The sequence below is a fragment of the Cimex lectularius genome, unplaced genomic scaffold, assembly GCF_000648675.2.
Source record: "Cimex lectularius strain Harlan isolate CLEC.00 unplaced genomic scaffold, Clec_2.1 scaffold60, whole genome shotgun sequence".
NCBI classification, from domain to species: domain Eukaryota; kingdom Metazoa; phylum Arthropoda; class Insecta; order Hemiptera; family Cimicidae; genus Cimex; species Cimex lectularius.
The window spans coordinates 1654967-1667679 of NW_019392643.1; the positions used below are offsets into that span (position 1 = coordinate 1654967).

A 12713-nucleotide genomic window follows, 5' to 3' on the forward strand; every position below is an offset into this window, starting at 1 on the left:
TACACTCTGAACAAATTGAAGGACAATTCGTTTAAAAACAATGCAACCAAAATTGGAATGCAGCTCATAATGCATCCCTGTCACACTCTAGTTGCCACTACTGACGAATTGTGTAAAAAAACCTTTAAATATTCAAGACTTTTATAGATGTGCTATGAAAAACTGTTTTAAAGTCCACAATGAAGTCTTTATTTAGTCCTACTTGACAGGAGAAATAATCAGTTGTGGAATAACCAGGTCGGAAGGTCAGCCAAATTTGTATCAATTAAAATACATGAAAAGGTCATTGCCAGAGTATCAATACGATAAATTTCGTTATAGTCTAAAGGTAAGTTTAAATTAAAGTTAAAAAGTGGAAAAATTAGGGTTTTCCAGATGAAAATCATAAAGATAAGTATATAATGCGTCATCTGATGGAATGAATGTTTGTAGATCGTACCTGAGCCTTTTTTTAATCCAAGTCCTCCAGACATCCGTGACACTGGACACCACCAAGTCCCTTCCGAACATAAATGAACGCCCGAAAGCTTGGGGGGCCAGGAGTTGACACGAAACGTTTTAAATTGAGAAAAGCGAGCCGCTCGGGCAATTTGAATCACGTGGCGTGTAAAATTAGACCGAGTGTGCGATCTCTTGCGAAACACGTCAAGGGTACATAGTATATTTGGCTGTACATTTAAAAATAAAAATGAACGGAGCAAAGGAGAGTGGAAAAAAAGGCAATTTCAATATCGCAGCGATTTCACCTTCAATCTAAAAATCCTGTTCACAATAGGAAAAAGTTAGGAAAAAATAGAAAAACCAATTGGTTTCAATTGTTATTTGAGGATTTGATTTTCCAAAAAAACATCAGTGTGACTAAACAACCTTTCTACATACATTCTATAAAATAACCGCCCCATCAACTTTTTATGTAAACTAAAACCTCGTATAGTTAACAATGTAATAACGGTAATAAAATACTAATACGGCTAGAATAATTGACATGAATGCCGTGCAGTTAGTATTTTCAACGCCCATATTTTTTCCCTCGTTAAAATCCGCCCATTAAGTTATATCATGCGGCCTTGTCTGCTTATAACCAGCGGTGCAGTTTATTTTGCAATTTCTTTGTCAACATTTTGACAGCATTCCATGAAAAAATGGAATTCGATGGTGTAACTGTAATTTGAATCATTACGACTTAAGCTACTTAAGCTAATGTAAAGTTTTTCCTCTTTACGCCCCATTGAAGAAAGTTTAATCGTCTGTTATGAGAAAGATTTTTGTAATAAAATACTTTGACATAAAGAACATAAAAAACTAACCTTGCAGACCTCAAGGTATCCAGGAAACTAATGGATCCACGTTTACACAGATGGCTCTGCGGTTAATGCCAGCTGGGGGTGTGGTACCTTTTGGTTTACACGCAACCAACTGTGATGGAGACATTAGAAAAGGTGGAGATGAGAAAAAATTGTGCTCTTTCTGCCATTAGAGAAATATCTTTGTGACCATGTTGACAGCATTCCATGAAAAAATGTAATTCGATGATGTAACCGTAATTTGAATCATTACGATTTAAGCTAATGTAAAGTTTTTCTTCTTTATGCTCCAACGAAGAAAGCGTAATCTTCTGTTATGAGAAAGATTTGTGTAATAAAGTACTTTCACAAGAAGAACATTAAAAAAATAGCCTTGCAGACCTCAAGGTATTTAGTAAACTAATGGATCCACTTTTACACAGATGGCTCTGCAGTTAATGCTAGCTGAGGTGTGGTACCTTTTGGTTTACACGTAACCAACTTTGATGGAGACATCAGAAAAGGTTGGATATGAGAACAAGATGGTGCTCTTTCCGCCATTAGAGAAATATATGTTTAAAGTGATAGATGTATCGATACACGATGTGCACCGACAACAAAGAGATACTGACTTCCGCTGAAATCAAATTGTAGGACTACAACTGACGTGACATAAGAGACAACAATTTAACGGAGGACTTGGAGTTCTAGGAACGAATGACCGTCAACACTAAACTAACATTTACAATAATTTACTGCGACACTTTGGATATACGAAGTGGAACTGTGGGGTTCTGCCAAACCATCCAACATTCAGTGCATCAGATCCAAAGTCTTCAGACAAATTGCCAAAGCTCCTTGGTAGTACGTTACTAACCTAACTATCCACGACGTCGACCTCGACGTTGCTATTGTCCAAGAGGACCTGATCTCGCGTCTAAAGGTTCTATGTAAGCTTTCGATCCATCATGACCATAGAGCCCAAGACTTATCTACACTTTTCTATCCTTAATCCCTGACACTGAGTGACAGCAAATGTTTCTCATATACAAATTTAAAAAAATCCTTCAGTCACTTTTCGACTTCACACTTAGAAGTAACTACCTGTCCACCAGTGCATTTATACAGTAAGGTAACCCCCCCCCCATACAACCAAATCTGCTTCTACTTGGACAGCAATCTTAAACGGAATATACACATAAAACGCAAAAGACAAGAAATGAACCGAAGACCGGACAACTCACAAGCCCACTTGAACCCAAATCCATAATGAGTACATACAACAAACTAACAATATACAATACACTAACTAGACCTATTTGGACTTACGGAGTCGAACTGTCGGGTTCAGCCATCTAACATCCAAAGAATCCAATCCTTTCAATCAAAATCCTCCGTCACATCCTCAAAGCTACCTTCTACGTTACTAAACACACCGTCCACAAAGACCGAGATATCCTATTCGTGACGGAAATGATTCAAATACGATTCCACAAGCTCTCGCTCAACACCAAAAAATCAATCCAATCCACTATCTCAAGTCCTGCCTTCAACGTCCCACCCTAACGATCATCCACGTCGCCTAAAAAGACAGTGGTCTCGTGACCTGCTAACACAACCTCAACCAGCAATCAATCCTTAGCACTAAAAGTTACGGCAATGGCCGGCTCCTCTCTCCCATCACCGTGTTCTGCCAAGTTCCTGCCAGATCGTATACTGATCGCTACCAACAAATTGTTAAATGTAAATTTTTTTATAGAAAACAATAATAATTTTAAAAACTTTACGTTACATGTCAGTTATATTTTTTGGAAGTTCTGAAAAAATATTTCGGCGACTATGGCTGGAATTGGGTTAACCATTCATAGTACTTCTTTTGATTGTTTTTTTTTTAAACTGGGATGTTCAAAATTGAATGCAGGTGATTTAAGAAAAAATAAACCATATTTTTTATTGTTATTATGTAAAAATAATGAAATTTCTAGTTATTTCAATCAGAGGGCAATATCCAATGGTATGTGTGGTGATTAGTGACCGTTATTAGATGATTATTCGGAAATCGTGAGACGCGGTCTGGTGTGACGTAAGTTTTAGAAAATTAGAAAAACATTTTCTTTATCGTGCCAACGTTTCGATCTTTATTGAGATCATCTTCAGGGCCTGGAATTTACAAACATTGTTTAAATTTAACAAATACCTGTAGGATGTGGAAAAACAGAGAATTTAAACAATGCAAAAAAATATTTTTTTTATTCAATCAAAGTATTTCCACTCACAATGGCACAGTTACGCAGAAAACAAACACTTCGAGTGAGTAGAAATACTATGATTAAATATAAAAAATATTTTTTTGCATTGTATAAATTCACTTTTTTCCACATCCTACATATATTTGTTCAATTTAAACAATGTTTGTGGCGCTGAAGATGATCTCAATAAAGATCGAAACGTCGATAAAGTAAAAGTTTTTTCTAAAACCTACGTCATACCAGACAGCATCTCACGATTTCCGAATAATCATCCAATGGTATTATGAATTTGTTTGCTAATGGTTTTATCTACCTTTTTTAGTATTTTTATTTTTATCAGTTTATTGAACAATGGAAAAACACAACCTGATTTCGTGATAATATTGCAAAAACAGTATTCATGGCCACTGAAGCACTGCTATTAATGAGGTCATTTAAAATGCAATTCTCTTGTCTCTGTTTTGTAATTTTATTGCTCTCTAAAGTTGAATTTATTTCCTCGCGAAATCGCTTTCAATGTCAATAAAAGATGTCCAAAAGTCCTCTAATATAACTAATAAATAATTACAACTAAGAAACTTTTAATAGAGCCTAATTGTTTAGAATGCGGCAGCGTGTAACAATTTGCCTCGTGTAAATTCCCCCTCCTATAAGGGTTTGGAGCATCCCGACAATGGGCCAATTTAACTACTTTAATTAAACAAAACTGAAATTTACAAGTCAAACTAAATCCACGGTTAATGCACTTAGGAGAAAAGGGGTGTGAGGCAAAGGAGGGACGAGAATTGCTCCTCTTCCGAAATCCCATCACTTCCAGAGTCTCATCTTTCTTAATTTTTCTATTTTTGTTACTGTTGTTCCCCTAATCAGAAACGAAATGTAACAAATATATGAAAAATAACCGTTCTAAAGTAATGGTCGACAAGCACAGAGCCTCGACCACTGAAAACTGGGAAATAACGAATCTAGGCTGGATGAAATGTACAGTGATAATAACAGAATAACAATAATTTCAACTTGTGTATAAAAACACTTTATAAGAAAAAAAACCCGCAATCGATTCGTCGGTTGTGTTAAACCCCCCTACGAATCCGTTGGAGTTTCTTATAGGAGGACGACCAGCGCAATCAATCGCCCGAGTAGAAAATTGGGATTGTTCTAAGAGCAGAAGCGATTACCCATCAGGAGAGGAGTCTTGGCAACCGAGGTGGGAAACTAACAAAGTTAATTATATCTTCACAAACTTTCCAGCCGGTGTTCTATGTTTCTGACATAAGGAGTATAAACTTTTCGCGACTGCCAGCCGAAGATAGAACGAGAATGGAAGCTTCACCAAGGGTGCTCGATTTACGAACTGTTTCACCAAACAAATTAGCCCATCGCGCCTGCACGTTAGCCTTTTTCTGAAACTTTACACACAAAAAATAATGGCCATTAACGTTTCAATCTAAAGGATCCTAAATGCAAACGGATAACTTAACTGAGCAAAACCAGATAACAGTAATGAATCTCATATACGGCTAATCTCAGCTCCGGTTCTGTTAAGAGGAAGACCGACGAAGACCCTGAAACTATAACGATTAAGAACGGGAAAACTTTTTTTTTTGAGCTTATTCCAAAATACATTTCTTTTACTATTATTATTTAATGATATACATTTGATGGATGATTTTAAATGGACTAATCAAAATTTCTTAAGCTAATTTCTAATAAACAGAACAGCTGTTGAAACAACGATTCAGCAAGAGAGAGGGAGAAAGATAGAGAAAGAGAAAAAGAGAGAACGAGAGAGAGTGAGAGGGGAAGGAGAGGGAAAGAAAGGCGCAAGAAGGTAAAGCGAGCGAGAAAGAGAGAGAGAGAGAGAGAGAGAGAGAGAGAGAGAGAAAGAGAGAGAGAGAGAGAGAGTGAGAGTAAGAGTGAGTGAGAGAGAGTGAGTGAGAGAGAGTGAGTGAGAGTGAGAGTAAGAGTGAGTGAGAGTGAGTGAGATTGAGAGTAAGAGTGAGTGAGAGAGAGAGTGAGTGAGAGTAAGAGTAAGTGAGAGAGAGAGAGTGAGTGAGAGTGAGAGTGAGAGTAAGAGTGAGTGAGAGAGAGAGTGAGTGAGAGTGAGTAAGAGTGAGTGAGAGAGAGAGAGAGTGAGTGAGAGAGAGAGTGAGTGAGAGAGAGAGTGAGTGAGAGTGAGAGTGAGAGTGAGAGTGAGAGTAAGAGTGAGTGAGAGAGTGAGTGAGTGAGTGAGTGAGAGAGAGAGAGAGAGAGGAAGGAAGGAGTTTGATTCTTGAATAATGCTTTATTAGAAAAAAAAAAGGAGGAGGGAAAGTGAAAGAGTTCAAGAAAGGGGGAAGGGAGTGAGAGATAGTAAGAGAAAGAGAGAAAGGGAACGAAAGAGGNTATCCTGTGTATAAAATTATAAAATAATAAAAAATTAAATAAAAAGGAGAGAGTGAGAAGAAAACAGAGGGAGAGAGTAAGAGATGAGAAGGGGTAAAATGGTGAAAGAGAAAGAGAGCAAGAAGGGGAGAGAAATTGATGGATTGATTGATTGCATAATGCTTTATTTTTGAAAGAAAGAGAGAATGGGAGGGAAGGAGAAGGAAGTGTAAAAGAAAGATGGAAGGAGGGATTAGAAAGAGAGGGGCGAGGGTGTAAAAGAGAGAAAGAGTGCCATAGAGAGTGGGGGAAAGAAAGAGAGTGATAGGGAAGAAGATTGTGAGAGGGTGAAAAATGTAGAGAGATGGAGATAGATAGATAAGAGCTGGACAGATGGAAAGAGAGAGAAAGCGAAGAGTTGGGAGAGAAGGTGAATGAGGGAGAGTATAAAAGAGAGACTGAAAAGGGGTGAGAAAGAGAGGGGGAGTGTAAGAAAGAGAAGGAGAACGATGGAAAGAGTAGTGGAAGAGAGTCAGAGTGAGAGGGAGGGGAATGTAGATATAGATAGTTAGAGATGAAGATAGTTAGATATGTAGATAGATAAGAGAGAGAGGAAGAGAGTAGTGAGAAGGATGGGGTGGGAGAGAGGGTGAGAGGGAGAGAGAGAAACAGAGAGAGAGGGTGAGAGGGAGAGACAGAGAGAGAGGGAGAGAGAGAGAGACAGATAGATAGAGAGAGCAGAGTGAAAGATAAAGAGTGAGTGGAAGGGAGAGCGTTTGATTGAATGAATAAAGATAACGTGAGTGAGAGGGAAGGAGACAGTGAGGAAGAGACAGATCGATGGAGACGCGAATATTCGAAACATTTTCCGAACGCATTTTTAAAGTTTATATCAATATTGTGGAAAGGGTTTGCAGGAGGTAAGTAAAAGTCATCAATACAGAGACACGCTTGCGCAGGACAAAACTACAGATAAAACACTGCAATAATTAACGATGACGATCTCATTTCATGCCAATAATTACAAACGTCTCAACTTTATTACTCCGTACAGCGATTGTTAATTAAATCCGTCCCGATTGAAAACTCTCCGACCTCTGACCTTAAAGGGCGGAACTGTCTGCAACAATTGCCCCTCACTGCACTTCACTTTCTGTGACCTAGTAAAGCGAATTGTAAAATCGATAAGATAGAGTTGGAAGTGTAAACTTTCTTCCCCCGAGCCGGGCTTTTAAGAGAGCGGTCGGAGTAGGCGTCATACGCAATATTGTTCAATCAATAGAATACAGCCAAATGCTGAGGAACGTATATACTGAAACATTGATGCTAATGGGTTCCTAATCGTTTTTGGCTGTTTCTTTAGTACAGTTTGCCGTATTTTATTAATGAACTATGTACTTTGTCAGGTTAATTTCTAAAACGATTGAGAAACCTATTTATCCCATATTCACTGCATAATCGAGAGCATGCACATGTCGGCAACCATTCCGTCATAAATTTCCTTTGTGTTTTATTCTAATCCGAGTATTTTATGTTATTTCCCTTCCCAATACATTCTCGATTTAGTTGATCAAAAAAATAGTTCGTCCGACACACTTGTTTCATGATTATTTTACTTTTATGAATATGCTTTCTTTTTTTTAAATTGGAATGAACTCGTCGGCGGTTTGGCCATTTTCCGTTATCCTCCGTTTTCGTGCTAAAAAGAGTTTCCTTTTCACGATATCATCACATCGAGATTGTGATACTCCGCGCTTACAAATTAAACCGGACAGGCGTACCACCAAAAGATACAATTTAAAAAACGATGATCGTTCGGTCTACGCTAAAAAAATTGAAAAATGGCATTCTCTTACAATAATAATATATTAAACTAATGACTAATATTAAAGTCAAAAACATAAGTTGGACTTTAATGATAAAACATAGACACGTCGGGTATAATTTGCGGTTGAAATCGGAGTAGCGTTGTGCTGTAATCAAATACTCGTCTGAATAGGTAAATAAAATGCAAATACTGTTTATATCAAGGCAGACGTGAGTAAAAACAAGAACACACACGGAAACCGTCAGGTCTATTGCTTGTTTGAAAATAGTCTTCACAAAACACAGGGTAAATCTGAAGGTCTGGGTGTTAACAAGGATTTATAGGAAGTAGAGGTCTTGTGCAATGTTTTCAAAGATTTAAGGTTATCGAGGTTTCAGGATGAAAGATTGCACTAGGAAGGTTGGACATGATGTACGCATCATGGGCAATGTTTCAAAGGATTTTGTGTTAGCAGGAAGGTTTCGAGATAAAAGGTTTTGTATTAGGATGTTGGAATGAGGGTTCGAGGTGTCATGGGTGCATCTGTATCGATTTGTGTGAGACTGAAGGAAAATTTGAAGGTCTCGTTGTATTGTACGGTTGGATACATAGGATGAAGCTTGGGCAATGATTTGAACAACTTGGATAATCAGAAAGGTTCGGAATGAAAGTTGTTGGACGATGAGCTTGGAATGATGGTCCAGGGTGTCATGGATGCGTATGTATCAATTTCTGGCGGGTTTGAGGGCACATCGGAATATCTGGGTGATAGTAAGGTTGGATACGAAGTAGTGAACTAGGACGAAGGATTTTCTACAGCTGATTTTGTGGAAGTTGGAATTTGGTCTTATACTGCATTTCTTGAACCATTTTTTCAAACAGAACAGATGGTTCTGGAGGTTCCTGAAGGCCACTGGGCCTGGGATTGCTTAAAGGACGGTCTGTATACTTGAAAAGTACTGTGTATTGATGGTAAATTGTGTCAATTTATCAAAATTTGTATTGTTCGACTTCTGGGAGTCAATAATAAAAGTGGATATAGCGACGATGACTGTATATCAATTTGTAAAATGAGTTCTGCGGCTCGTGCAAATATGATCCAGGGGTAAAGAAAAACGAAACAATATTATTTTGCATTTTAATATATTTCAATAAACGACTGAGAAGGTTATTCAAATTCGCCCTACAGATCTTGTTTGTATTTCCACACCAAAAGGGGGGGGGGAATCAATCAAATATTTGTTCAGGGCCAACAAAATTTCGAGATTTATCAGTTTCTAGAAATAAAAATGTTTACCATAGCAACGTTTAATTTACTCCCATAAATTACCCTGTGAGAAGATAAAAGTACTTATGGGGATATGGAACATGGAGAGATGCTTAATGAAACAATGGAAAACCAAGATCAAGAAGAGGATGTAGCAATGAGACACTCTTTTGCCAAACCTGTGCAGCACGTTGGCAGCCCGGGCACTCGTGCTTCATGGACCCCTGTGATGACCCTGCACGTTGGCAGCCCGGGCACTCGTGCTTCATGGACCCCTGTGATGACCCTAAGTATACCTGTACTGTACCTAAGTACACAGTTCTGTATACCCTCAGAGCCGCTTACAGTACTACTCTTATCCACATTTTGGATTCAGCCCGGGGAAAAGCAACCACACGCAAGCCCAGTTCACCATTGATCAACGGTCTTACGGCCACCCCCTTACTCAGATGACAAGGCTGCTATTACACAGCTAAAGCACAAAGTTACACCATCTGATCTCTACCTTGGCTCACTGGTTCGACGGACAGTTTGTTTGAACAACGGAAGATGTTGCCTCACTGGACAGTGAAAATAGGGAAATGTCCTTCCCAGACTATCTAACAAACCAGGTTTCTTTTAGGTACATTCCAACCTTTCCGGCTTCAGGATATATGAAAGCTTCCAGTGGGTTTTATCACTCTAAAAATAATACCATCACGAGTCCAACTGGGACATACTTGTATCACCCCTACAGTAGTTCAGTTATTATCCGTTTGAGGAAGCAATAGGAAGGACTGGGAACATTTGTCTCTATTATTGGTTAATCCAAACACCAGAGCTGATAGTAGGTCCAATAACCTGACTTCATAGGTGCATGAAGATAAAGAAATGAACATCTGACAGAATAGCACACCGAGTCCGACGGTCAGTAATCGATCGAATTTCCTGCAGACCGCACAGAGAAATCCAATCTATTCTAGTTCCATCTTCACTAAAACGTAATTCCCACTGCTAATTTTATCGCTACATTTTCCCAACGTTTAATAAATCAATTTTTCGTCGTTTTTATATAAACTCGGATTTAGTGAATTACTCGCACGGGCGAGTGATCATGTTTAAAGATGAACCAGAAGAACAGGGAAAAGAGACACACATTGTAGATGTGAACGGATGGTTAGAGGAATATTAAACCATGTTATTTCATTGACAAAGCCATTATAAAACACATTATTTGAAATACGATATCCACGATGAGATGACGAGGACGAGGACGATAGGAATCGTGTTGCCATATTGTCTGACTCGGTTTTGTACTCGGTCCGGCCTTGATATTGAATCCAATGCCGGAGTCCACGGCCGTTAATAAAAATTAAATTACTCAACACGCCAAGGCCGAGGAAAAATTCTTGTACTTTAACATAGTAGATAAAACGAAAAAATAATAAATTGACTGTCCTACCTCAATACGAACTGTCCATCTGGTATCATCCGTGTAAAGGATCTGCAAAACAAACGAACAAATTACAATAAGAAAAACAAAGAAAGACAGAAACAGATAAATGGACCAAAACACAGTCGATCCAGCGCTTCTGAAAACATTTCAAATTTTATCATCAACGCGTCTCCCTCAGTGGCAAATTTGTACCAACGTGTAAAAAGTATTAGATAACGTACTAGGTGGGGAAAACACAAAACAGCCGCATGTGGGTCATTCAAGGTCTTAGAACAATTATCATTCCCCACTCTCATCTCGGTTTATTTATGTTTAATATGCTCTCCAAAACGCCTCTGAGAGGGTTTAAAAACCATTTTCCATGTAGAAATTGGTTTATTGTTATTATTTTTTATTGCCTAGATTTGCTGTAAATAATGCGTATTACCTCCTCTGGTCTCGCGAAAGGCTATAAATCTCCTAAGCATCATCATAAGCGATCTGAGTTCGTCTTTTGAAACAGAATCCCATTCTTTAACAAGAGCGGTGGAAGCGTCGAACGCTTGTTGATGGCGGCGAACAATTTCTAACCCGTATCTTTATCCTATCCCATCAGTGTTCCACGGGATTCAGGATGCTGGGCAATTCATTTTGGTAATCCCTATATGCTATAAGTATTTGGTGACAACTCGAGCTACATGCAATTTATTATGCATTAACACGAATTGGTCCCCAATGGAGCGAATGGAACCACAGCTTCCAGACGAACTTCCTCTATGTACCTTAGTGCAGTCACAGATCCATTTTATATCTGTCATTACGGTACTGGCATAGATTCCACCCCATACCATAAATGGCTTTGAAAAGGACGCATGTCACATGAAGCACACCAATCTCCACGTCTTCTCCACACACGGTCCCGATGATTGGCACAGATCAAACCGGCACTTATCTGTGAAGAGAACACCCCGTTATTCAACTGCCCAAACGAGATGCTGATTTGCGAATAGTCGCCTTTCTATTCGATGCCTTTCCTGTAGTAGAGAACCTGGTGTATGACGTCTAGAGACTAGGCCATTCTCACGAGCTGTTAGAGCTCAGTCTTAACGTAAAGTGAGATAACTGCTCACGAGCAGAGTCTAATCGTTAGTACAGTGTGGCCATGTTTTTTAATTCCCTCCTCCCGTACAGTAAAAATTTCCTATACTTAGAAACGTCATGATCTGCATGCAGGTCATTCATCCGACCGATGAATTAGAGACCGATTTTGGTCTCCAACATTGAACGTGTTAAATGGGATCATATTGCCACTTGATTTTGAGCGAAATTTAGGTCTCTAGGCTATTATGCGGTTCGATTCTTGCTACTAAGTTACAACTGTCATAAAAATCACACAGTATATCAAGAAACCAGCCAACACTGGCGCTAAATTTGAGGGATTAAGTAAGGTTTAAAGTAACATAGTGGGTTCTACAGATAAAAAGTTTAGATATGGCTTGGGCTGTTTAGTAAGGATGATTGGAAAGCTTGAAGTGGACTTTAACTTTGGACGGGAGATCAGATCACAGATGAAAGAAATGTTATGGTCGCTATTGATTGAGGTTAGTGGCGTAGTAAGAAATTTGCCAATATGTCTAAGAACTTTTAATCGGAAAAATGATATACTTGGTATTAGATGGATTCAGGTTGGAGGTTCGAGTTCGTTATGTCCAGACTGGTCGCAGTAATGTCTTGGAGTGAACAGTAAACGGAGTATCAGTATTGGATCGAGTTAGTTGAGCAACCAGCACTCGGAGAAGACAGATAAAAGAGAAGCCAACAATAACACTCCTTTGGTAGTCTAAGGAAGGAGGTCTCGAAGATATCGTCCTTTAAAGCGACTAGGTGGGTTCTCACGATGGGAACGTTTAGACAAGTCTTAACGGCTGTAGGGTTAGAATGGAAAGGAAGCTTACAACATTATTGACATAATTGTTTGGTACACGTTTCTGCTTCTCGCTATATTAGAGGTAGGTTTGCCATTGAAGATGGTGAAAAGCGACAGTCAGCCAAAAACATCAAAGACAGGACCCCCGAAAACTACTTCAAACAGCTACGAAATGGCTTGTCTCAAGCTCAAGGCAGGATACACGAGAATACTTGATTTGTAACATTCAAAAAATGATTTGAACCACTTCTATTATGTGCCGAAAAGGTTGTCTATTCAAAAATCCGTCAAAAAAATTCATTGAATTTATTGACTCTCCTCGAAACCCACGTCTAGCAGGTGCTCAGATATCAAACAAAAACGACAATAAATGTCGTAAACTAATCGTCACCTACTTCATAT

The 12713-nt window shown here is 38.8% G+C and overlaps 1 long non-coding RNA gene across 2 annotated transcripts in view; it reads right to left on the reverse strand.

Annotated features, from left to right (window-relative positions):
- Positions 1-12713, reverse strand: part of LOC106661147 — a 78212-nt gene that overhangs the window by 4624 nt on the left and 60875 nt on the right. For both annotated transcript variants that reach the window (XR_002910921.1, XR_001339636.2), the window contains one exon: positions 10412-10453. This is a non-coding gene — a long non-coding RNA (uncharacterized LOC106661147). The remainder of the gene's footprint in view (positions 1-10411; positions 10454-12713) is intronic.